The sequence below is a fragment of the Triturus cristatus genome, chromosome 10 (genome assembly GCF_964204655.1).
Source record: "Triturus cristatus chromosome 10, aTriCri1.1, whole genome shotgun sequence".
Classification (NCBI taxonomy): Eukaryota; Metazoa; Chordata; class Amphibia; order Caudata; family Salamandridae; genus Triturus; species Triturus cristatus.
The window spans coordinates 974,075,643-974,100,406 of record NC_140593.1 but is presented as its reverse complement, the minus strand read 5'-3'; the positions used below and the strand labels follow the sequence as shown (position 1 = coordinate 974,100,406).

The 24,764-nt window shown below is 41.6% G+C and overlaps 1 protein-coding gene across 2 annotated transcripts in view; it reads left to right on the top strand.

Moving 5' to 3' along the window:
• CRHR2 (corticotropin releasing hormone receptor 2) overlaps positions 1–24,764 on the top strand; it is a 1,438,337-nt gene that overhangs the window by 942,794 nt on the left and 470,779 nt on the right. The window lies entirely within an intron of this gene.

Below are 24,764 nucleotides of genomic sequence, written 5' to 3'. Positions count from 1 at the left end.
GGGCCCATGGCACACTGGCTACGCTACTCAGCATGTGATGCACTCGTTCCATTCAATGAAAAAATATTTGTTAGAAATCGGAAGCTGGAACTGGCCCTTTTTGCAGGGTTATCCCCAAACTTTTTGCCTTCCTCCTGTATTTTTTCTGACCTGTTTTTGTTGGTTTTATGATTCTAGGCACTTTACCACTGCCATTCAGTGCTAAAGTGCATTTGCTCTCTCTTGTAAACTTGATAAGATTGGCCTACACCTGTTTAGCATATTTAATGTACTTGTAAGTCCCTTGTACGGTGGTGTCCCATATACCCAGGGCCTGTAAATTAAATACTACTAGTGGGCCTGCAGCACTGCTGGCGCCACCCACAGAAATAGCCTTCCAAACCTGTCTCAGGCGTGTGCCGCTGCAGGGCCTGTGCGCGCTGTTCACTGCCGCTGTGACATGGCATTTAAAGTGTTTGGCACGTCTAAAACTCCCCTTTTACTACATATAGGACACCCCTAAGGTAGGCCCTAGGTAGCCCTATGGGAAGGGTGCTGTGTAGGTAAAAGGCAGGACATGTGCCTTTGTAGTGTGGCATGTCTTGGTAGTGACAAACAGCCTTTTTGGTTTCTCACTGCTGTGAGGCTGTCCTCTCATAGGTTTGCATTGGGAATTCCCTGATATGTGCTTCAGTGGTAATTTCTAATATAAAAGGGGTAGCGGTCCATGTTTGGTATGTTTGGAATAGTAGTGATAAGTCCCGCATATTGGTGGAAGCGGATTTGTTATTAATATTTTAGAAATGCCACTTTTAAAAGTAGGAATTTCTGTGTGTTTATGACTCTTTCTGCCCTGCCTTGTTGTGTATTCACCGTCTGATTTAGACTGACAGGAGAAGGGGTTGTGCATTCACTCTAGACAGTCACAAGGGGGTTGAGGTGTGTCGTGCATTTCCTGGGTGACTCAGCGCTGGGCTGAATAGACCTTGGCTACATTTAGAGTGGTGGGAGGATTTGCACCTGAATAGGGCTGTGCCTGACTTTCACAATGCTGTCCCTGCCGCCCTGTAGTGTGTCTGGAACCAGGGCGTGGGATTGAATAGGGGTGTTGTGCACTTTTAAAAAGTGTGTGAAGTGCCCCAGAGCAAAGACTTTTGGAGTATAAGTACAAGGGCTGAGACCCCATATTTTTAGACACTGCATGGGACTTGTAACCAGATGCTACTGGCTCTACATACTGCACCAGAGGATTGCTGTGCAGCCAGTAAAACCACCACTTGAACTTTGCTCAACTGTGCTGCCCTGCTGAAAGAACTGCCTCGTGTGCCTGCCACGTATCCTGTGTGCTGGCCTGTTGCCTACTCTCCTGCTTGTGTTCACCCCAGTGCTCTCCAAGGAGTGCTGTGAAGGCCCCTTGTTCTGACCAGTCGAGCGCAGGGTGAGCCCTGTGGACTGCTCCTGAATTATCCCACATCAGTGCGTGGTGAGCGCTGTATTTTTCCTTTGCCTTGGGACTACAAAGTGCATGTGGAGTGATTCTTCCTGCACAAGGGCCGGTTTGACCCAGCCAAGAGGAGCGTGTGCTGAGCACATTATGACCGCCTGGGGAGCCCGGTGTAGTAGCAGAAGATATGGGCCATCACCAAGTGCTCTGAGGGAGAGCGTGGTGCTCCCCGCAGCTGATTTCTGACGTCGTGCGTGCGGCTGTGATCATGACCCAAGTCTTCATGCTGCACCCTTCGCAGCAGTGGTTCCCAGCGCTTTTGCCCTAGGGGCACTTCAGCTGCACCAAATGGTCGCAGGCAGCTACCCTGTACTCTGGCACGCGGGGCAAACCCAGCAAGGTCTCTCCTCGCTAGCAACTGCAGCCTGTGTACCCTGCCGCCTGCCTCTGGCGTAGATCGTCAGCTGAGCAAGGAAAGTCCGCTGGTGTTGTGAAGTCAGGGGAGCTGGCAAGCCCGGCAAAGACCTACAGGGCGTTGGACAAATTAACAGGTGCTCGGTGAGGCAGCCTGTATCCCCGGAACCGTCCGCATGGTTGTGGTTGGCCCCATTGCCGAGCCTTTGTGAACAGCAGTCCGGGAGGCCCTGGAGAGTCCTGGGCACGCTGCAATGCCAGCCCGAGTACTGGACGAAGCTACATTGGTTTCAGCAGCTGCTCCTCACTGTTGAAGCAGCTGCCTTTCGGCCATTCTCCTTGCGGGGATGATCAAGGGAGGATTCCCCTGAGGTGAGGGTGCACTTCCCCCTTTTTACATACACATACCTAGGGGGCCCTGTATAGTTTTGGTGACGATTGCAGGGTGAGACCTCGGAGTAGGCCCCCGCTTCATAGCATTAGGAACTTTCTGCCTATGGAAACATTATTGGGAGTACCGTAATCCCAGTTGTAGACGTGCAGATGCTGCTGTGCCGGTCTCCCTATGAGGAGGACTGTGTAACATGTAAGATGAGGGCAGGAGCGCTGTCATAGGTTTCTGCTGCATTTCATGCTCTAAAGTTGGGGTATGTATCGTTTTATTCCCTAACCTGCATTTTATGCCCTGATGTACTGTTGCATATTGTAGCGGTGATTCGTGTATTCATGTTCCCTTACATGCTGAATTTCATGTTCCCTGGTATAAGTCGTTTTATGTCATACCATGAAAGGATAATGAGTATTATTTCAGAGTATAGATTATATGTGCAGTATGGTGTTATTTTTATAATGTGTGCAACCTACAAGTATTTACTGGATTGCACTAAATTGTGATGTTATGACAATTACCTGGCTGGCAAGGTAATTTATATGATCTATGTGACATCATGACAAGTGCCTAATGGCACAGTGATTTATGTGATTATGGTCTAATGTGTTTTATGTGCAATACAAAGGATATTTTATATAACCTTGTGCGGAGTTTCTTTTTGTGGGGTGCCTATTGTGTCACTAATGTGTGTGTGTGTGTTATGCAACTGCTTTACACATTGCCTCTGGGATAAGCCTGACTGCTTTCCGAAGCTATCAAGGGGGTGAGCAGGGGTTATCTTGTGTGTTTTACTCCCATACCTTGACTGGAGTGGTGGTTTCTGCCTGGATTAGGTGCATACCCTAGCCAACCAGAAACCCCAGTTCTAACATCGGGTTACTAGTTAACTGGAGTGTGAGCCCCGGTCAAGCAGCAACCACAATCCTAGTGAGGGTAAGGCACAACCAAACCCCAAATTAACCTGAGCTTAACCCCTTGGTAGCTCGGCACAGAGCAGTCAGGCTAAACTTAGAGGCAATATGTAAAGTTTCTTTGCAACACTTCAAACAGTAACACAGTAAAAACACCACACAAAAAGTTTCCTGTTGGAACAATAGAGCTTAGTTTAATAAATACAACATCACAAAAATGAAACAAATCCAGTCAGTAGAACCAGAGTTATGGATTTTTAAAGAATACATTATAAAATAGAGCCTAAACGCATAAAGCACCAACTGTGGCTATCTGGTCGTGCCTAACCAGGTCAAAGTGAAAGGTTCAGGCCAACCACAATAGAGCTTGGGTCAGATACAGCCCCAGATTAGTCCCACTAAAAGTTTATCTTCTTACGTTTTGTGCCAAGGGTCCTGTTCACATTGGAGAGGGTCGGTAGGAGCAAGAACAGCATCACAGCTGGAAGTCGATGTGCTGTGAAGAGCAGGCTGGGCATCGTGGGTGGGCGGACTGGAACTTCGCGTTGGTGCTGCTGTATGAAGAAATGGGCTGTTGGAGGCTCACGCTGGATTTCGGTGTGAACAGCATGGTTCTGATGCAAACGGTCCCATTCATGGTTGCAAGGAGCCCAAATGTTGAATTTAAGAGTTTGAGAGCCACGCCAAGGGTTACTGATGCAGCACTTGGGGTTCAGAAACTCTCCGAAGATGGGTCCAGGAGCTGTTGGGGAGCCTTTTATGCCCCTGGGACTCAGATCAGGAGACACTTTGAGTCACTCTGGGGTCTTGGGGTTCAAGATGAAGTTGTTGGTCCAGGCAGCACAGCGGGGCAGCAGTTCCTTAAGAACATCAGTCCAGCAGAGTGGCAGCCCTTGTAGCAGCACAGCAGTCCTGCAGGTCCACAAGTCCAGACGTGCACTGAAGTGGAAGGTGTCTGAGGTCCTTCGTTTATACAGAGTTGTGTCTTTGAAGTGGGTAGAAGCTTCTAGAGGCATGCCTTTGAAGTGCACAGATGCCCGACTTCTACTACCCTAATCAGGTGTAAGTGGGGCTGTGCCCAGCTCCTCGCTTCCATCCTGTTAGTCATGGCCCATCCAGTCAAGCCTAAGTTCCCATTGTGTGTGGTTGTCTAGGAGGAATACACATAACCCAAGTGAAAAGAGACAGGCTGTAGGCACCAAATAGATAAGGAAAGAAAATGCCAGTTTTCTAAAAGTGCAAAGACAACAATTAATGGACAGAATGTAGAAAAATTTCATATATTCACCCCAGTACAGAGATCTGGGCCTAAATCCATCGTTTTTTTGCTCCCCATGCCATTCCATTTTGAACCCAGCCATATGCAAATCAGTCTTGACCCTGCATCCAATGGGAACAATACAGCCCAAACTGCGCGGCCAGGTCCTCCCGGGACTGGAAACAAGCATCCAAGAACCGGTTTTGGGGTTTCACCGCTCATCAGCCAGGATAGCTTGACTCCAGTGGCATGGAGAGCACGGGACACACGTCTGGGCATACCCGTCCCACGTGGGGTGACAAATGCAAAAACAACAATTGATGGACAGAATGTAGAACAGTGTCATAGATTCACCCCAGTACAGAGATCTGGGCCTAAGCCCATCGTTTTTTTGCACTGGGTTCAATCTATCCTGGCTGATGAGGGGTGAAACCCCCAAACTGGTCCTATTATGCTTGTTTCCGGTCCAGGGAGGACCTGGCTTGGCAGATAGGGCTGTACTGTTCCCATGAGGCACAGAGTCAACACTTGTTTGCATATGGCCAGGTCTAAACTGGGATGGCATGGTGAGCAAAAGAACGATGGATTTAACCCCGATCTCTTGACTGGGGTGAATGTTTTGATTTGTTCTGCATTCCGTCCATCAATTGTGTGTCTTTTAGTTTTCTAAAAGTGCCATTTTCAGAATTGCAATTTAAAATCTGACCACCATAAGTTAGGATTGTAAATTGTGAATCCAGAGACACCAAACATCAACTGGTTTTCTCTTCCCATTTGGAAATTACGCTTACAGAATGTAATAAAGAAATCCCAATATTATCCTGTGGAGAGACAGGCCTTGTAGTACTAAAAAATGGATGTATGAGTTTTTTAATACCAGGACATGTAAAACTCAAAAGAAGATGTCCTATTTTTCAAGTACATTGCAACCTACCCTCTGCAATGTCCAGAGCATACCCAAGGGGTGATGTATATATATTGAAAAGGAAGGTTTGGGCCTGGCAAAACGTTTATTTTTCCAGGACGAAATTGCAGTATAAAACCAGTTCACAAGGGACTTATAAGTATAGTAAATATGCCAATCCGGGATAAGTCATCGTACTCATGTTTTGGCTATAGAGCATAAGCAGTTTAGCATTGGTTAGCAGTTGTAAAGTGTACAGAGTCTCAAGACCAGCAAAACAAAGTTAGCAAAAACAGGAGATCTGAAGGCAAAACGTTAGGGGGAAGTCACACGAAGGAGCCAGATTTAACAGTATTGTTTTGGTTTCTGAGCATAAACTGTAAACAATTAAAGGAGCTATGTGATTCTTGACACTTCGCAGGCAGAAGCATCTGTTCCATTTCCATTGTTGAGAGCAGCATTGCAATATTGGGCTCCAAATCTAACAACCACGTTTAGAGAAAGGCACTGGCCTTGATTATGAGAGTGGAGGGATGGGGTGGGATATGTACCAGCTTTGTATATACCAACACCCCAGGGAGTGGTGCTTATCAAGTGTAGCTCAAAAAAACAAATATCGCAAGTTTTCGTTGAGGAACTGAGGTTTAGGCCCTGAATGTGAGTAGGCCAGAAATGAGAGAGGTATTTACGGCATACAGTAAATACCATTAGCCAGGGTGTAACATATGTGCAGTAAATACGTCCTACACCAAATTGTTCACTAGGAAATGAGGCATACCAGGTGGCATTGATATTTAACTATTTGACTTGTGCATTTTGTTCCTTTTTCTATGTGTTTCGCCCTGACAAAATTCAGTAGGTTTGGCGTTGCTGAATTTGCAAGGGGAAAGCAGTGGAAAGCTTACAATTAACTTGGAATTCCGTTCCCTGTGAAACTCCTGTGCAGGAAATTGAATTTACCCCCTTTTTAGGTTTTGCCTGCACAGCGCTTGCGTTGAGCTTGAGAAATATATTATTTTTCTTATAAACTTAAAAGGGACTTTGATCCCGCCTCCTCTCTTTCCTGGCTTCTCATTGGTTCGTGTGTGTGCTACTTACTTTTCCTCCATTTCTATTGGCTGTAGCATATTTTCCTGCATTTACCAATGCTTGTTCCTCTTCTGCTTCTCTTATCAGTTACCTGTCGCAAAAATACTGTTAAAATCCTCTTTGTTGGAACAATTTTTTCATAAAGTTTTGCCCTTTTGGGTTTTTACTCATGCAGCATATTTATTTAACAATTTATCACCGGGGAGATTAAATGATTTGCATAGAATCACAGGATGTTGCTGAGGCCTAGACTCAAACCAGGATCCTCAGCTCTCACGTCAGCAGTTCTGGCCACTGCGCCACGTCATCTCCACTCCTTTGTTATTTGTCTGAGAACTCATTACTTCTCCCGGACGATGATTGATAAAAACAGTACTTTATTCATCACATAAGCGATGCATTACAAATGCTTACATAATCAGAGCCTTGGTATTTCCTCTAATGTATTTATTCTACATAATGTTGATATTTTCCCACAGTGCGCTGAAGTAATAATCCATTGTTTATTTAAAGCTATATGATGCATTTTAATTTGCGTACATTTAATTTGTGTCTTATCTGCTTCAGTGGTATTTTTTTGATAGTATATTTACTGTTTTGATTAATGTTTAGTCTAACACAAAAACAAATTGGCTTAACTGAAGTTAATAATATCATTCATCTTGTGACAAATGCACTTGACAGCAAATTAAATGCGATTTTTCCACACCAGTTTCCAATGAAATGGCATGTTATTTGTGAAGATGTAGGGTGACGACTCTAGAACAGTAACAAGGGGGCATATCTTCAGGGGCAATATCGCTGCTTTAGCGGCACTTCTTGCCTCTAAAGCGGCAATTTTTTTATTGCCCTATCAGCAAGCTGTCGCTAACAGCTGTTAGCGACAGTTTACTTGCAATAGCGCCCCTTGTCAGCACACCTCCCATCGCATCGCTAATGAAATGCAAAGGAGGTGTGCCTGACAAGACTCCCTTGGGAAAATATCGCTAATCCAGCTTCGCCATTTCGACAATGAGGGTCAGCGATATTTAAAATCATGTTAAGTATGCCTTAACGCAGGAATTTAACGTCTGTTAAATTCCTGACTAAGGCATACCTAACATGGGGGGTGGATTGTGTGGCTAAGACCACAGGCTCTATCATCTAGGATATCGCGATTTTCCACCATGGAAAACAGCGATATCCACACTATCTCTGAAATTTTTATCGCCTCGGCGATGCGCGTTGTTGATAACGCACTAACCGGGCGATAAATTCCAAAGATAGCCGTCGATAAATATGCAAGCGCTAGGCGCGCTTTGCAATATTTATTGCCGGACCTTGATAATATGCCCCTAAGAAAGTAATCCATGATAGCTTGGGCTTCACAGCAGAAAGGCTTGCTGCACATCGGCGCTGTTAGTTATTGCCATGCGAGGAATGGGAGCTATGGCAGCTTTATGGTGAAGCTTGCTCGGAGGAGATTTTCCTACCTGCTGTCATCGGAGACACAGCTGAGTTGCTACAGTCCACTAGTATGATATAAAGATGAGAGCTGCTGGTTGTAGGAAACCCCTTCCCAAGTTTTTCCCACCAAGTCTCCCTGGCAGTGCTTAATTTGTAAAAGAATAAGTGCCAGGGCCCTAGTCAGGAGGACACTGCAGCTTGCACCTCCATTGCCCCTGCCAGCTCTGCCAGTGATGGTACCAACACAACTACTAACCGTCACATTCTTACAGGTGTGACAATTCATATTATTCCAGGCCCCCATAAGCTATAACAATGGCTTGGGTGACAGGTGGCAGTCATTCTTAATGTATATTGAATTAATATTGAAGTAATAAGCAGCTGTTGTTGTGCTGATACCTAAATTAGATAGACAGTGCCACCATGTGTCAGACTGTCATAAGTGGTGGTGCTGATAATTATGTGCCAGTGCTGCCAATTAAGTGCGGATGCCCAGCACCCGTAACCACCGGCTCAAATTAAGCACTGCCCCCGGAACCTCCATCACAAACATGTTCTGCTCTAGTGTGGAACACATTAACCCCTTGCATGCTTCTGACGGAACCACTCCGTCATGAGCCACGGGCGCGCTGTGCTCATGACGGAGTGGTTCCGTCATGCTGCGGCCGTTGGCGGCCGCTCCTCCCACGCGGCGCTGATTCCCCGCCTGTGCGGGCGATTAGCGCAAGTGGGTGGAGTCATGACGGAACCACGCCGTCATGAGCACAGCTCGCCCGTGACTCATGACGGCGTGGTTCCGTCATGAGCATGGTGGCGCCGCAAACCCCCCAACCCCCCCCCAGCGCTGCGGCGGAATTCGCGCCGCAGAGAAGGGGTTAAAAAGCGCACCACGACCATGATGGCAGCATGCCTAGCGGTTTCTGAGTCTCCACTCAAACACTGCAGTTCTGAATTTGCTGAGGTATTTTTTGATTTTTACCTCGTATTAATGCCAGTGGGAAAGGAGGAATAGACCTCTGCTTCATTTTCAGATTAAAGACATTCTGGTTAGTGGACAGACCTCATTGATTTAAGTGGGTGTGCGAGAGATTCCTTAAAGTCACAAATAGAATTGCCGGTTTTCCCAAAGGAGAAAAAATAGTAATTTGTTCAAATTTTAAGAGACTGCAATGCCAGGTCATGCTAGTTAAATAGAACTTCATATAAAAACGACTGTATTCATTGTTAACAGGGCTTTCTGACTTTGTTTATTTTTTATTAGAAGTCAGGGATCACTGAGGCATCTGTGGCACACAGTTTAAGTTATTTCTTATTATGTTTAATATATAAAATATGGACTAATAAGGTAAACAATACCGGCTTTAGGTGATTTTCCTAACTTTTGTACTTGCTGGAACATAAGAATGCGGGTCATGCCTGAAAAAAACGATTTTATGGCAACCCTAGTCACAAATAATTATTTGACGTGCCCAGTTTTACATAGGAGATCATTGCAGCCTTTGGCTTTCAGATGCACCCCCGTATGCCATCTTGGTATTTTGTTCTTGGTAAATTAGTGTTATCATATTTGTTATATCTGAAACATGTTGGATACTTTTTAGCAGTGGGGAATAACAACTAATGGTAAAGAAGTCAAGAGTGAAAAAGTGACTGCAAAGGTGCAATGTGAAGAAATCTTTGGGAATGCAAAGGCAGGGTCAGCCCATCCCAAAACATACCTGGCAGAATTCAATTGTAACTTTATTTCAAAAACCTTTCACTCGAAATCTAGCATAATATGAAAGACATACAAAATAGATGCATAAACAGAACTATCAAAGAGCAAATCATGGCATGCGAATACTCAAATGTTTAAAGTTGATATTTATATACTGTGTCACCATGCTCGATCCTAAGTGGAGTAAGGAAACAGATGCAGGGGGCCAACATCCCAAGGCTTTTTTTATGAGTAGTTATGTCTTAGGCCTGTCTTAGGTTTGTAGGGAGCTCTTATCTTATTGTAGGTGTTAGTGTGATTTATGCATGTGTTTCCAAGCGTAAGACATGCTTAGAGAAAAATAACTGCACAAGTCACAAATTATGTTTTTGTTTTTTATGACTTAACATGCCCACCAATGTTTCTCACTGTGGCATTTCGCCCAAGTGCCATTAGTAACTGGTTTTCTGTTGCTTTTCCTATTGCTTTGTAGCCTTCTGGGTACTGTTTGACAAAGCAGAGAAATGTGTTGTGTGGGAGAAGTTATCCACCGTGTAAAACGCCCCAGTGCTAGTGCCTGCCCTGAATGTGTTCAATAAATTGTGCTCAAGTACATCTGAGCCAAGAAGAGGTGCACATCTTAAATGCCTATTTGGAATGAGATGAAGCACGGTTATTTATATGCTCCTTTGCTATTTATCCATAGTGCGACAACATGAGAATTGGTTCCTACTAAATGTATGCAATAAGCACGTAAACACATTGTTTCATGTCAGTATTTTGGTCCTCTGCAGTTATACGCGCCTTCAATGCACATATTTAAGAGAGATCCACATGCCAACAGGCTTACCTTTAATGAGGGGAAAGTGATCATTATTGTATTTGGGAGAAGGGAGATGGAGGGTACTTGGTAGCTTAGTGTAAGGAAGTTAAAAGTGACAGGTCCTACACATCTGAGTCTCAGTTTATCAAGTGTCGGCATTCTCTCACAGAATGTATTGGTGGCTACACTAGTTTATTGAATTGAAATAGTTAGTAGATTGTTTTACGATGTTTTCAGTGACTTGTAGAATATGCTGTTTGAAGGTTTTGTTAAATGTGTAAATGAGCCATTTTATAGATGTAGATTATTTACATTAAGAGAGTTCAGGGTCCTGCAGAACAGCCAGGATTGAACCAAAATTCAGCTGGATTTTTGCTACTGAGCACAAAATAAGAAACCATGCAGTTAATTTAAGAAAGATCTTACCTTGCCTTTGAGGTATTAGATTGAAGACCCATAGACAGCGTAATGTGCCAGCATCAACAATTGAATTACATTCTTACACTAACTGGAAGCTAGTGCAGGTCTCTCAGAAGTGAGGAGACAGTGCTCCTGCATAAGCTGTCCTTCGTGTGTCTGAATACCTTATTTTGGATGGCTTGCAGTTTTCTAATGGTCAATTTTGAGGTCCCCATATTGAGGACTTTGCCGTAAATTTAATTTTGCTAGCTAGCGTAGCCCTCAGTATAATGGCTCTATGCTTCTTCTCAATTAAAAGTTAAATAGGTTTAGCTAAAATAGGGCGATAACTAGCAGAAAAGTTCCCCTCATTGGCTTTCTTATTCATTGGCATTTTCTCAAAAATAATTCCTAACATGTTAACTTATTCCTTGAGGCTAATAATCCTTGCGCAGACCTTGAAACCTGCAGAACAGTTTCTTTGCTGATTTCCTTTGAGTGTCTCCACGCCAAACAGAAAATAAATGTTTCCAAATTTAATCTGTGCAAATTGAAATCCATCAAAGTTTGAATAACACAGATTTCGGTGATTTTGTTACTGGCATCTCTCTCAGAAGGAATGACCCCCACATGGTTGTCAGCTGCATAGTTGTGGAAGGATTGACTTACTTCTTGACCACCTCTGACAACCCCACAACCTCTCTCATCCTTTGGATCAGAGTATTATAGTCAAAGGTGTTGAAGGCCAGTGATAGATCTAGAAGCATCAATAAGGCTTGCACCTCCCAGTCCAGAATGTCAAGGATAGAAGTCCAGACATCCAGCAAAGCCATCTCTGTAACTCTGTGGAACTGAAACCTGGTATCAAAATGGCTAACTATTTTGGGTGTTACACCTGAAGTATGTGATAATAAAGATACCTGTATTTGAGGAAGGTGATGGAATAGAAATATCTTTCATGTTGACTGTGGGTAATAAATGGCAATCGTTTTATGAGAACTTTACCACGAAATGGTGTTCTACCTCATTCAATATGATTATTAATTTAATTTAATGTGGCCCTCCTGTTGTATGTCTCCTCCAAATATTAATGCTGGATATTAAAATTAACACTAATTAGTGTAATAATGACATTCACACAGATCGATTGCATAGATCAGTTCTGTACCCAACAGCCAGTATATACTTGCCTGGATCCAGTTCAAATATATGTTATCAGTCCTTGCCCTCAAGTTGTTTTTTGTTCGCATTTAAACACGACTTAAATACACATGATAAAAAATTTAAATATATTAAAGTGTCTGTTTAGTTTCTCCTCTTTTTAAAAAAACGTACATTGAGTTAGTTTTTTTTGACAAGGGTTGAGCTTTGAATTACTTTAAATGCATTTGAATCCGGTATTTGTCAGTATTGTGCTTAGTTTGGCGCTGCTTGCTATGTAGTCACATGACTGTGGGGCTTCCAAGCCCCTTTAAAAAAATAACAGTCTTCTTTTTTTGCTAGCATTCCAGGTGCTTGAGGTAGTTAAGTTATGAATGACAGGCTGGGAAACATTTGACTCCGTCAATCAATCAATCAATCAATCAATCAATCAATCAATCAATCAATCAATTAATCAGATATACGTTTATAGTGCCACAAACTAAAAGGCAAGTATGTATTCAGCATCTGCAGGAGAAATCTGCTTAAAACACATTGGTCTTAAAGGCCTCTATATATAACAACGGTGGGTCAAAGTTACTGAGATATCTGGGAAGTGAACTCCAGAGGGAACAACAATTGTGAGACAGACATGGCCTGCTTGTCTGATGATATTAAGACCTAAAGCAATGATGCTTTGATAAGGAATTCAAATCTGCTTCAAGTAGGCTAGGCATTGCCACATAATAATTTGTGCTTGCCATCCTCTGAACTTTATCTCTTGAAGCCACTTCTGCAATGAGGAAGGTGCAATATAGGCTCGCTTTTCGCACGAAGGCCAACTTTTGCTGGATAGTTTCGTCCTTTAGATATGCAGGTACCAGTCTGCAGAGATTTGCTCTACTCTATTCTGGCTCCTTTGATAGCTTTAGAAATCTTTTCCATATCTTTGTCAAGGAGAGGTAAGTGGTAGTTTAGCGGAGATATCATTTTATTAATATGGTTGCCCGGTGTCAGACAAGATTCAAAATGTAATCAGAGAGCCTTCAGATGGTTTTGTACTGCAATTTCGGAGTTACTCACAATTATCAAACAATATCTATATATTCCCTTGTAGCCACTGATTTGTCATAATCGCTAAGAATTGAATCGTTTGCTCATTAAGGACAAGCCATTTTTATTTAGCCAATCGTTGATTTTCATAAAGGCCTAACCTCTTCAATCACATACTTAACCAGAACCGTAGAACAATAATTTGGGGACATTGGCATAGTTCTGAAATTTAAATTCCATCTCTAGTAAAAGCTGGTGAAGTGATTGTTGCTGAATTTTAAAAAGCAATAGATAGGAACACGATCCTTGGAACACACCGTTGGTGACAGTCTGAATTTTTGCACTTTCCAGAGCAATCATTGGCCTGGCTTTTTAAATTGAGAAAAAAGGTCCTTACCAGCAAACGCTATTGAAGTTTGAGATGGTTAGGTGTTCAAGGGTTTTGAAGACATATGACAAGATCAACAACTTTAGTAATGTGCTACCAGCTAAGTCTATAATATTGAGTTTTAATGTCTGTGTAGCAACCATGGCAATTTCTGTTTCCTTGTAATGGATTGGTTCCTGTCTATCCGCTACCCAGAATCTTCTTTTGCTTGATGATCTTCTGAAGTTGGACAGTAGTAGTCTTTTCCAACATTTTATATAACAGTGAAATATGTCAAATGCATAGGTAGTTCTTAGTTCCTGCACATCAACAAGAATTCTTTTTTAGCAAGGGATAGTCGTAAGACACCTCTAAATGAGCCAGGAATCCCACTGAATCTAAAGGAGCAGTTGACTATTTCCATATTAAAATACACAATTTCTTCAAAGTATTTTTTTATTATTTTGCAAAATCAGGGAGCTCCCTGGCACTATGAATAGGTGACTGACTTGATTAGAGCAATAGTGTCTTCCAAGGTAACATCACAAAATGAGAAAGTCAGATTCGTCTTCTTCTATGGAGTATATATGTGTAACTTTCTACCATTTTGAAGGCATCTAGATGTAAAAGGTGTCATATGTAAGCATCCTGTTACAGATTTGACTGGATATTCTTACGGAGTCTTCCTAGATCTTCATTAGCAGGCAATAATTTCATATTAATGCAGTCTAAATGTACCTGTTGAACAAATGTTGATACCCTGCTGAGATATGATGTTGCAACTTTGAGAGAAAATTAATTCCTTTCATGTTTTCTTATGGCTAAAATGATGGCTGATTTTCTGTAAATTCACTGATACCTTCTTCAAACATTAGGGAAAAAAATAAAAGCGAGGGATGCTTTAGTGAAATATATATTTCCGAATATAACATTCTATAAAGTGATTCCATGCTGTTTTACTGTAGATTCATCGCACACTTCCATAGTGTCCGCAATTTATAATCATGACAAAACTGTGGCACATCTGAACATCATAATAATGGAAAAGATCTGCTGAGTTTAGAGAGGGCTGCATGAGTAAACAAGACCTTCAATTGTCCTGTTTATTGAAAAGATGTTTCAAAAATTCGATTTTTAGTATGCGTTTTACTCATTCATGGTATATATTTTTATTGGGATCCAGTCTGCTCTTTCTACATTTGTTTCTGGAGATTATACTCCACCTGTCACTTTAAGTTAAAAGAGTACATTTTAAGACACCAATAAGATTTTTATAATCTTTCATTTTTTGATAGGACCAGGAAGTTATTTGCAGATAAATATAACATGTAAAGTGAGTAGTTTGTCTGATTAGGAAGAGCACCTCAGTCCCGCAGACTCTTCTATTTTTCAGATCTACATGTATGAGAGTGTACAGGCTTCAAAGATTTTCTTGTGAGTAAAATGGAACTAGATGAGAAAACACATTTAAAAATATGTATATATTGTTAATAACAATGTTCTTGTGTGTTCACCATACAAACAAATACATTGGAAGAAAATTAAATGTAGCATACTTTAAAATAAGGAAGATACTTGTCAAATAGGATTAATTCATAATTCAATAAATAATTTTAGTTAGGCAGAGTCACTGACAACATATCTAGAAGTCGGCGTTTTCTTGCTTACCCATTATGTGCCTCTGCCTGTCTGTAGAATACATGTCTGGCTGAGGATGACAGTTAGGCTCTTGTGCATGTACTCTAGACAGTCACACAAAAGGGGTTGAGGTGAGCCTTGCATATCCTGACGGACCATCACCAGGCTGATGGATCTTCATGAGGTGGAGTGGTGGGAGGATTTGTCACTTACACCTTAATAGTGCTGTGCCTGTCCTCACACAGAGCTGACTCCACCTCCCTGTAGTGTGTCTGGAGCCAGGTCAGGGAAAGACAGGGGTTTGGTTCACTACAAAGACTTTCCTTTGAAGTTTGCCTTCTACTAAGCAGAAAGGGGTATGTGTATTGGACCTCTGACACTCTCTGATGAGAACGCTACTGGACTGAAGGACATTCTGTCAGGAAGAAGTGCAGGTGGCTATAGGAGGAACTTACACTATTTCTGTTGCTTTGTTGTGCTGTCCTGCTGCTTCCTGCTTCAGTCATGGGAGTGAAAGGAATGGACTTTGCTTTCTGTATCCTGCTTCCAAGGTTATCCAAGGGTTTGTGTGTGCTTGCCTCCTGTTAAGAAGTCTCAGGACCTTCAAAGACTTCACCTACCAGTGCCTTGGTTCTTCTGCTGAGAGTCCTGACTTGCCAAATGGTGACAAATCTAGTTCTAGTTGCCTTTGGAAGTGGAATCTGGTGAATTGAAGGATATAATCCAAGCATCAACTATCAGCATGTGCTTTTATCGACACATCACTACAAACGTCAACGCATCGCTGCTGGCAGCACTGAAGCTTGGTTTCCGATCGGCGCATCAACGAGGGCATTTACCGCAGGCCACAGCTTTCCATTGCAATGCGTTAGAGGAACCACAGCAGCATGAGTTTCGAGCACTACATCACTCAAGTCTGTGACGCACCACTCCGACACAAGGGAAGGGGTTCAACAGGGATCCCTTGCCCTTTGTGAATGGGTTACTTACTACCTCTTTTGAGGAGTCAATAGCCTATTGATGATTTGCCGCCAAAATTGCAATCGCAAACCAGTGATACATAGCATTATGGATCGCAATTTGGAAGTGAAACCCTAAACATACCCCTTCCAAACTGCGATTAGGAAAGTATTTCTAAATCCATTTTGCGATTCAGTAACCTGTTACTAAATCATAAAATGCTTTTAGTACCTTTAAAAAAGCCATTTAGCAATTGTAAATCCTATCATATAGCAAATTGGAGGTTTTGCAACAGCTAAATGGCTTTGGACATCTGGCCACATGAGTAACCAAGAAGAGTATAGCCCTGAGGCAGTACTGTGCTGCACAGTTCTAGGTGCCCAGTGTTGTTGCACCTGTGACTACTAGGTGTAATTTTGCGCACCCTGTAATCTTGGGTGTGGGTACCATGGGCCTAACTTCACCATGTAATGCAGTAGGTAAAACTCCAGACAGTGGCTGCAGTCATCAACACAGCGTGCCCATGTTAAATGCCTCCACTCCATCAGGAACTTGGAACTCTCCCCTTTTCCTAGCAAAAAGCCTCCCCTGACCCTCAATGCCATTTTCACTCTTTAGCCATTGATCTGCAGCGATCCTAACCCTCACATTTTCCACCTGTTCAAGGAAGATAATACATGGTGGAGGTAAAGGGCCTATTATTCAGCATGAGGTTTTAGACTCTGAAATACTAGTAGACGGATTCTTCCCAGCATGGGGGTCAAATAACTGTTAATAGATTGATTTAGATGCAGGGATACAGCCCAGAATTATAAGCATTGGGCCCTGGTATCCTCGCTTCCCAATCATGGTCACTTAGAATGAGGCCTTAAGCCTCCTTCACAGGAAAGTGAAATATTTTAAAGCTGGCCTGTACAGCATCATCTCTCAGTATTCTGTGAAATAGATTAACATTCTATTTCTTTATTACAATTCTGAGACCTTTACAGGCAGCTATTTTGGACATAAGGTGCAGTGATATACAGTGCTTGATTTTCTAAAATAATCAGTGCTGGCGCTCAAAGCCTTACTCAAACGCCTGTGGCCGGTGCAGTTAAAAGTCAACGCTGCCTATTCTTGAATCCACTTCAGGCCTCTTTAATCCACTGTCAGACACTCCATCCTCCTTTATATTAAACTTGCAGGTTCCTGCTTTCTCACTTTGGAATGTTTTTTGCCGTCCTTCTCTTCCTCTTTATTTCCTCTTTATTTCCCCTTGTTGTCTTTTTCCTTCTGTTGCTCTTGGCAAATATCTGATGAGGAGAAATAAGTGATGTTCCCTAAAATGAGTGCTGATGGCCCCCACCAAGAACCACTGGCTGAAATTAAGCACTGGTGATATGTGTGTTGTGTCTAATGAAGCTTGTTTTAGCTTCTGCCCTTTAGCCTACTGAGTAGATATGGACTGGCTAGCAGTCAATGAAAATGAAACATTTTGGTGTGGCATACCTGCTTGCTTTACAATGTGAAATGCAGGCTGATAAAGCCTTAAGCATTTCCCCAATTGGTCAATAATTCTTCATCTTTCATTGCAACAGTTAATATTTTGGTGAACAAAGGTGATGTTTAGATAAAAGCAGCTACTGAGTGACATGGTCACTTAACACAGAAGATACATAGGATAATAATTGATATACTAAACATCAATTTCTATGAATTGATATTCTTTTAACTTCCATGATTTGTTACCCTAAATTACAGCACTAGAAATGCTAACAATCTTAACAGATATTGAGTGAAGCAGAAAGTAGTACTAGTAACATACCACCACAGAACGTAAATATTTGCCAAAGTTTTGAAACATTATCAGAACTTAATTTTAAACTGTACTTAACTGATTATAATCTTTAAAGACTTTAAAGTAATTTTGTGTTCTCTAAAGAGAGCTCCTGCCTTTGATTGACAACCATCTTCAGAAAGAGAAACTGCAACCACCGATACATGAAAGCATTTCATAATGTTGATTGATAATTATGTACTGTCAGTATACAGATTTTGTGTAACAATAGTCATATGTTGGAAGCTTTTATCTTGCCACTCCAGGAAACTAGTAAGAAACCATTGCTCCCTGGGCTAGTTCTCTAATATTGTACCACATATTTAAATTCATCACTATCAGCAAGTTAGGAGTGTAAAATGCCAGTGAATAGAGTTACTAGAACGTACGGGCATTTACACGGTAGATCAGTTGTCTTCAAACTTTTTGAAATGCTGTGCCACAGTGTGATTATCAGAAATTGGAGTGGGGGTTTCCCTTCCCTTTTAACACATACTCCCAGCTAGGATATAAATGACAAAAGATGTTGGTGATGGCCCATTGCAGAGCAACTTACTGCCGCTCATTTTTTTGTGCTTAAAACAAAGTACAGTTATCAGCATAATGCTTCTTTTGGCCAGAGCCTAGCACCCCCACCCCAGGAACACTTGAGGCCCACCTAGGGAGGCCCACACACCAGTTTGAAGACTCCTGCAGTAAATCTAATAATATGCTCAAACTCTCCATTGTCTATTAGTTATTAGTGCCATATGATGAGGATACATAATTGAAATGACATAAAGTATACTCAATGATTGACATGTTTATTCATGGACTTCCTATTGGGGTTGGGCAGCAATCTTAGATGGTGGGGTTCTCGTTCCATGAGTGGTATATTATGTTATGTTATGATATGTTCAGTGTCGGCCGGCATGGCTCACGGGTAGGAGTGCGGGAAGGGAGGCCAGAGGGAGGTAGTTCCGGTGTGCCACAGGGGGGTCATGATTGCGGAAGGGAGGGCGAAAAATTAAAAAATCATTTACCTTGCCGCTGCTGGGTCCCGCGTCTGTATTCCTGCTCTCCTGCTTTCAACTTCAGGAATAGGATGCAGGAAGCCAGGCTCCCTCCCCTAAGCCAATCACAACGCTGCTCAGCCAGGGGCTGGAGGGGTACGCATGTTCTGCATGCAGGCTGTAATGCAGCCTACATGGAGAAGTGGGAAAGAGCGCATGACTTGTTTGGACGACCTGAGAGGGCCGACCAAACAGTGACTGCTCACTCAGGAGTGGGCAAACCACTTCTCCACTGCCCCGCCCGCCCTCAAAGCAGCACAAACATAAAATGATAATAACTGAAAGTTAATATAATATCATGTTTTTGCCTCTGCACTGCTTGAAAGCAATGGGTCAATGCTCATGCGCGACAGCGGAGGAGTCGCCCCTGGTTATGTTATGTTTTGTTACGTTATTTAGTATTTCTTAAGTGCAAGGTATTTTTGTCATAAACCCAAACTTTTACTATCTAGCCATTTCTGAGGAGCACTGTCAATATGAAATATCCTCTATATGAGATCTTTTTAATAATTGCAAATATCAGATGCAGAGTTTGCTGTTAAATCGGCTTCTATCTGATGTTTGTATTTAAATGTATTCTCTACGAAATTAGAAGGATTACACATATTCATGCCAGTACATGGCTTTTAGGCTGTCAGCAGAAAACAGAGCCTTCTGCAGATGGGTTCAATAGTAACAGCTTTAAGGAAGCAGAGTAATGCTCCCTAGATATGTGTGTTCATACTAAATATATGTCCCAGATGTTGGAGTCCTTGGGCTTGTTTATGACCTACATAGTTATACACACTGCCAGTGTAGTTGAACAGTTGTTAATTAATAAAAGCTCACTAGGTAGTACAGGGTAAACGGCAAAAGCGCCGGCAATTCTGTCTACATGGCTTCGTTTACAATTGTACATATGGATCTGTGTTAGTTCCTTCTATGATTTCCCTTGAATCACTTGGTTTGCAATGTAGCACAGTGATAATAAAGTAAATTAGCTGAGGTGAGTACCAAGACCATCAGTTAGACAAGTTGTTGTGTATGGGCTTGATATTGCTAAAATAAACTTTGAATATCATTGGAGTATGCAAAGGAAATATATTTTTGAAACATTCTTGTGGCATGAGCTTTGTTGCAACCAATTCTTAATTTAGTTGCAAAGGAGACAATGGAATTGAAACTGCTGCTGCAGGAGGACAATTCAAAGCTTGCTGTAAAAGGGTCACTTCCAGGAGTTAGTACACATTGCATAACTAATCACAAAATTCTAGTAGCAAATTGCAACCAATATTTTTGAAATCAGTAAAGAATTTTATAAACCAAACTATGTACTAATAGGTAGATTTTTACAATTCTGACTCGTAGTGTGTCCGCAATCCAAACAACCTGTTAATGACATAGGGAACGACGGTGGCCTGCCGAGATCAGAAGACCACCATGTGTGTGATTATTTTTAATGAAAGCAGCCTTTATTCAATGGAGCCCATTTTCCTCCGCTACAAAGAAAAACTTTATTGTTGTTGGTTTGTTTGAGAGTTGTCACTGGTATCACGAACTACTGCACATCCTCAACATACTTTTTTTTTTAAAACCATAAAGGGGAAGCGATCCCATTTCCAAATGGCTTACCATCTTCTTTGAAATCTCAGTAACTTTTGATTTTTTTACAACTGGATTTCGGTTGCAAAATCATTGCTACATAGCAGACTAATTCTAAATTTGTAGAGGATGCCTAAAACATGCCCCCTATGGATAATCAAATTGTTATCCATCTCTGATCAAATTTTAAAAATGGGATTCATTCATCTGAAAATCATTTTTACAGAGACAAACGTCCAATCAGAGCATTTGCAACTGTAAGAATGCTCTACATGTCTGTCCATTTATTCTTATTTTACAAGTAGTAACTAAACAGCTTTCCAAACAAGACATAAAGTAAATTACTGAACAAGTGTCAGCACGGTCACGCATTAAAGGTCACCTATGGTGAAGTGCTCTGTGCTTACTCTTACGAACTCCAAAGTACAAACAAATTAAATGCATATAATTTTTATATTAAAACTTTGTCCATGTTCAATGATCCTCAAAAAAATATCTCTGGTTAATGCTAGCACCTGAGTTGTGGCTGAGGTCCCTCTGAAGAAATACACAGACAGCATGGGCTTTTATCTCTTTTTCAATTAAATATGTTTCATATCTGCTGTAAGTATCAATGTATTTACATTTTTTCCAATAGTGCCTAACACGTATCCTTGATGCCACTTTAGGCTAGTTTGTTACTTCCTGTAAGGAATGGTTTAGGACAAATGGCAGTGAAGAGTCATGAGCAGGGAAGCTTTCCTACCAAACAGTGAGCATGCAATGCCATCCATGAAAAGGTTTAGGGAACCTGGCATGACAGAGACCCCAGCCATGTTGATGGAGGAAGAGGGATGTGCCCTTGCACATGCCGGTTTGGGCCAGTTTGTCTGCACAGCACTTGCTGGTGAGATCTCCTTCATCAATCACAAAAACAGTTCAAAGCCAGGGGGTCCTAGGGAAAACTTTAAAGACCGCACAGGGTTTATTCCCCAACGTTCAGATCAAAAAAAATTACGAAACCCTGAGGTCTAATAGTACAGAGACTAATCAAATAATACGGTGAAGTGTAGAAACAGACTACGCCCGAAGGATACTTCCTGGGGCAATCCCTTTTTAGGACGTAATCCCTCACTCACCAAAAGGTGACATGCTTCATCATTGGGGATTCTCCTCCCAGAGAAAAAACCTAGTTCCTTTGGGGGCTACAACCCCCTCTCTGAGAGGGAGGAGCTCAGGGATGTTTTAATGGAGGATAAACTAAATCCACAAATGATGAGCTGATAATGTAAGTGAGGAGTGCAGTGCTGAACAGAAAACAGTTAGGGGAGAAAAGTGTAATAAAACTAGTTCAAGGACGGCAAACCCAAGAGCAAAGTAGTCAATAATAGCCGTACATGACCAGGATTGAAATAGTGTACACCACAGTCAAAAGGTCATAGACTGTGGTGAATTATTAACAAATATTGGTCGACATGTTTCAGCCATAACGCCTATAAGAAGGCTGGGCTTTCTTCAGGACCACTCAAGCTACTGCAAAGACACAAATGTGTGGAAACCACACAGATAAAGGATACAAAAGACACACGAAAAACCGCTTGAAATGTGTCTGTAACTGGTGTGTTTCACCTTCACCCGTCAAGACTGGGTGAGCCACCAACCTCCGCCTGGCAACCGCTCAGGAAAGGAACACCGCTCTCTCCGTCGCTGAACCGGCTTAACAATGAGCCTGAAGCTAGAGGTTATTATTTGATTAGTCTCTGTACTATTAGACCTCAGGGTTTTGTATTGTGTTTTGAGATCTCCTTCATCCCTGCCACACAGACCAATTGATGAGGTCCTGTTCAGTAGAGAATGCATCACTGTGCGAATGCAATCTGACAAAACATCTTGCTAAATCTGAGCTGAGTGAGCTAAAGTATAATTTCATATCCTTGAATCTTTCCGTAGAGCAGAAGCCACTAAAGAGAGCTGTGCAGATGCACTTACAAGTTAAACCTCCCAGAATGAACAATAACTGAATAACTGTGCAGAGCCAGTTTGCCAAAATATTATTCCATGGAGACATCCTGATTCTTTGGTATTTAACCCAGACCTTTAACACAGACATTTAGCAACTGCTTTGAGCAGGTGGTAAATGTCTGTGGGAGCTCCAGTGAGGCATAAGGGGAGAAGGGAGGGGGTTGGGTAGAGGAGAGGAGGGTAAGGAAGGAGAAGATGTTGCTTGGCAGGGAGAGCATGACATGCTCCACCATGCTGTAGCTGAGGTTAAATGGGGACCAACAAATGAGTAGAGGCTGCATTGCACATCTTTCAAAGTGTTTTAACCAGCTGGGATATCTGGGTCCCAGAACAATAGTCCACTTGCAATTGTGCAGAATAGAATTACACATGGGAATTCTACTCTGCACAACTTGTAATCTGGGTTTAATTGTGAAGTACTAGGATCCCTAGTATAGGAGACAATCAGCAGGAAATCTTGAACTAGAAAGTCCTTGGAAAATATAGCAGACACCTTTAAAGACCTACAAGGCAAGAAATTCAGCTTGAGTCTGAATACATCCCGAATCCCATAACAATAAAATGGGACAGGAACACTGTTGCAGCGTTTTTCACAAATATAAATTACATAACACCAGAAATAAAAATCACTGTTCATATTCAAATATAAGTTAAAGTCCTACAAAGGCAGATTGTGACAGAAATTCCAGTACAGAAGTAGGACAACTATTCCAGGATGACAGCAGATGACCACTGGAAAATGTGGTGGAAAAGGTATTTTTCTATCTGTCCCCATACTGAATTTATCCCTAATTAAATGTAGTAGGCTAAACCAGTGTTAGTCTATGGGAGTCTAGCCTTGCCACAGTGCCAAACGACCATATGGGATTTTCCCTGCCAGAGTCAAAATATAGAACCCTCTTTGGGCAACTTAGCGATTCAACTATCATGCACACAAGCCCCGGATCTACCAATATCACCAAAACACAAATAAAAATGAAAACATTTATAAATATATACAAAGTGCCAATCAATTTTTCCTGGAAAATTTAATATAGATTAATTAAAATCACGATACATAAAAATTCGTTGTGAAAATAAATATATCCAAAATTGGATTGGTTCCCGCTTTTCGGGTCACCTATGTAGAACCTTTCAAATATTTTATACGCAGTCATTTTTGTTGAATACCCGCTCTGTATGGACAACTTTAGGAGACCAGATGGTTAAATAATTGGAATTCTGGTCCCCTCTCTTTCCACAGGAGTTGTTCCCTTCCCTTAATATCCTTTTGGCAGAAGTTACCTGTGAGAATAACTCAGGTAACCAGGGTTATAACTATTATGATTCATTACTGTCAATGGGCGGATTGGGCTATATCGCATTATGGGCTATTCTAAATTGATTTATTTAAATGATATGGCCTTGTATGTAGATCATGGTGGAGTCCAATGAAGAGGACTATATACAGCAAAGTCTATCTTCAACTTCTGAATTTTCAGATTCCTCTATGTCTACATAGGAGTCTCTTCCCTTGAGGAATCAAGGTATCTTTATACCAACTCCCAAGGATGATTTTTACTCTTTGAAATAATCAATTGACTTTAATGTGTGGATGGATGGAAGGAATAGATGTATCTATGTAGGACTTCTCTAATATCACCAGGGTATACATATTTTTTAATAGTGGGTGTCATTAGAAATGTGCATTATGGTTAAGTTTATGTTTGTGTATGTTTTAGATACAAAATTGGTGGTGGGAGATATTGTTTTTTCTGAAGAAGGTGGTTGTGAAATCCTAAAACCCACCGAAATGCATCAATGCTTGATAATTTGACACACTAGATCATTTTAACATTTTTAGAATACGAGAAGCAAACCAGAAAATATTCCGTCTCAACAAATGATTTGTTACAGATTGGTGTCTTTCCAATGACATGATGATTTGTCTAATGTATTCTCCCGCTATGATTTTTGTCAAATGAGGTTTTAATAATGATGTGATATTTGTCTTCCTTCTGTGTTTTTCTAAAGTGTGCATGCAGAGAAAGATTTGTTTTAAAGAAAACAATGTTGGATATGTTTAATTTAACAATTAATTTTTATGTATTGTGATTTTAATGAATCTATATTACATTTTCCAGGAAAAAGTGATTGTCACTTTGTATATATTTATGCATTTTTTCATTTTTATGTGTGTTTTGGTGATATTGGTAGATCCTGGGCTTGTGTGTATGAGAGTTGAATCACTAAGTTGCCCAAAGGGGGTTCTATATTTTGACTTATTGGTGCCCTACCCCTTTGGCATAAATGGTCCCCCTCTTTTGTTGAGATTTTTCCTGCAAGACCATATGAAACTTAAGTAAACATGTCCTACTTTTTAAATACCATGCACCCTGATCCTATTAAAATATATTTTAAAA